This window comes from Pieris napi, chromosome 8, assembly GCF_905475465.1.
Source record: "Pieris napi chromosome 8, ilPieNapi1.2, whole genome shotgun sequence".
Classification (NCBI taxonomy): domain Eukaryota; kingdom Metazoa; phylum Arthropoda; class Insecta; order Lepidoptera; family Pieridae; genus Pieris; species Pieris napi.
Window position 1 is genome coordinate 3159063 of NC_062241.1, and position 2951 is coordinate 3162013.

The 2951-nt window shown below is 44.2% G+C and overlaps 2 non-coding genes across 2 annotated transcripts; one reads left to right on the forward strand and one right to left on the reverse strand.

Annotated features, from left to right (window-relative positions):
* The first annotated feature begins 557 nt into the window (after positions 1–557).
* Positions 558–750, forward strand: LOC125052098. The gene has a single exon (XR_007117408.1). It is a non-coding gene; the product is annotated as a U2 spliceosomal RNA (small nuclear RNA).
* Positions 751–1663: 913 nt separating this feature from the next.
* Positions 1664–1856, reverse strand: LOC125052099. Its single transcript, XR_007117409.1, has one exon. It is a non-coding gene; the product is annotated as a U2 spliceosomal RNA (small nuclear RNA).
* Between the last annotated feature and the right edge of the window lie 1095 nt (positions 1857–2951).

Here is a 2951-nt window from a genome sequence, read left to right on the forward strand (position 1 = left end):
TTAGTTTTTCCTTAAATTTTATATGAAACTACCTTGATAAATTCCTACGCCTCGAAGACCCTAACTCGACTTAAAACAATAAAACCCTACTTCTTAGCTTCAGTTTATGGTTCGAAGGATCGACTCAAATCGTATTTTGTACGGTATAGCGAATTTCTAATTATTAATAACGAAATATGCAAAGTTTGTTGTCTCTTTATTTTGATTAAATCGGGACGCTCCCGAATTCAGTTTTAAATCTACATCTGGTATAATTAGAATTTTAGATTGAGATGCCATATTCGTTAACGCGCCAAATGTAATTCTTATGGTAATTTTATTTAACAAAATTAATGCTAAGATCGAAATACCAAAGACAATGGAATTATCTATAAGTGTATAAGATAATGAATGCTTTCGTTAATTAATGGACTGTATTTTTTAGCAGATGATAAGAACATGACATCGTTATATAGACATTTGTAAGTCCACCACTAGGTGGCGCTATATACTTGATAAATCGCGCTATCAAAGTGTTTTTCTTGGATCATATAGCCATTATGTATTTTTGTTTCAGTATCGCTTCTCGGCCTTTTGGCTAAGATCAAAGTGTAGTATCTGTTCTTTTCAGCTTAATATCTGAAAGTTCCCGCATAGCGGGACCAGTATATTAAACTGATTTTTGGAAATTGACGGGATGTTCGGGGCTCGCTCCACTCCTGTCACGGGTCGGCCCGGCATTGCAGTGCCGCCGGGATCGGCCCACATAATTAATAAGACATCAATCATGGTTAAACAATTCACAATGATTTTCCCTTATTACCGACTGACCATTATTTTGACTCTTGTCAAAACTCCTGTTCTTACCCTCTTTTAAATATAGGTATATCTAAATTTGATAGCTAATATAAATTCTATATGTAGTTATAGACATTTATATGAAATTGTCGATTTAGTGAAAGCAGTGAGCGTTAAGAAGCTTCAGCCCCCGATTGTCGATAGCGTAAAGATTTTAGATCACGGTTTTGTATTCAGTCGAGTCGCTAGACCTCGCGTATACATTGACTTGTAAATTCTAGATGATAATGAATTTTTTGCTTTCTTATATTTTTTGTCCAAAAAACCTAAGAATATATGGTTGTCTATGTTTATAGTATTTCATACGTACAATATACATGAGGTGTGTTAAATATTTGTAGTAAATATCCACTATTAATTTATATTACTACGGCATTTTAGCGAAGCAGAAAGATATCACGCATCCTCTTGCTACGGTCATGACATACCTTTCATGACATTCACCATGCATGCTCATCGGTTATTGGTACTTTTAACTTGTCCCTTCGCTAATACCCAACTCGATTTCACCATCCACGGTTGCCTTGTATATCCTACTTGCTAATCGCTTCTTAATCATATTTTTTCAAATTCGTGTGTATGAATTACACATAAACATGAATAATTTGCAAATGCAACAAAACACGGGTGTTTTTTATATTACATTTTTGAATTATTAGTTAATACTTACGATTCAAATTGATTATTCATATTTTAAAAACTCCAATTCCTAATAATTTCTAAAATTATTTTATCATAACTTACCTTTAAAAGCTATACTGCTATAGACATTACATATTATAGCTAAATATAATATATATAGTTTAGAATTTGATTTTGATTTAATTTTATGTGGGCCGATCCCGGCGGCACTGCAATGCCGGGCCGACCCGTGACAGGAGTGGAGCGAGCCCCGAACATCCCGTCAGTTTCCAAAAATCAGATTAATATACTGGTCCCGCTATGCGGGAACTTTCAGATATTAAGCTGAAAAGAACAGATACTACACTTTGATCTTAGCCAAAAGGCCGAGAAGCGATACTGAATTCCGTTCTTTGCTTTTGTTACACACTCCCTCTAGAGGGGTGTGTTTAAGCCCGTTCGGGGCTATGCCCCCTTCGGGTGGTGTGACTTCTCGCGCCCTGCTAATACAGGGCGGTACGGGGTCGAGGTTTCTCCTCTTGGTGGGGGCTGCAGCGCGCAAGGAGACGTTGGCCTCAACTCGCTGCGCGCAGCCGATGGGGTCTATTCCGGGGTGTCAATCCGGTGGTTTGGGGCCAAGGAGTATTCTCGACTTGGCCCTGGTGTCTCAATGGTTGGTATCGGGCAGCTACGCGGCTCGCGGTCAAGCTCCGCCGGGTGAGACCCCCGGTGGCCCCGGGGGAGGCCCAGCGAGGCGACCAGCGGTCGTAGCCGCGGTTGCTGCCCTGGTGTCACGTCCGGTGGTTGAGGTATCCGCGGAGAATAGCTCACGCGGATACCTGTATTTGTCTGGTGGCCTGGAGTGCCACGGCGCGATGTCCTTGAGGTGGGGATGTTGAGAGGCGTCCGCTCGATCAAACATCCCCTTGGCGAGCCGTGCGACGAACTCGTCGATTGACTCCATCCTCAAGTCCCGCGCTATGGTGGTGTTCCTAACGTAGCGGGGGGCCCCCACTGCGCGTCGTAGGTTGATGTTTTGTACGGCGCGCAGTCTCTGGCGGTGGGTCTCCTTTGTGTAGGAGTACCACGCCGGTGCCGCGTACGTTAGGTGTGGGCGCACGTACAGTTTGTAGAGCGCGAGCTTGATTCGGAGGGGTAAGTTGCCGTAGAGTAGGGGGTAGAGCGCGTACGTCGCACCCTTGGCTCTCCCTACTGCCCTGTTGACATGGTGCCGCATTGTGAGTCGCCGGTCTATGGTGACCCCTAAATATGTGACCGGCGTCTTCCACGGCACGTCCTGATCCAGGAATCTCAGGGGCGGCGGCAACTTACTCTGGCCAAAGGCAATCGCCTGTGTCTTGTTAGGGTTGGCGGCTAATCTCCACTTTTCTAGCCACTCTGGCAGGAGGTCCAGAGCGCGTTGGAGCTTAACCGCAGCGTGCTTTATTTTTAGGGATGTGGCCACGTACGCCGTATCGTCTGCGTAGAGGGCC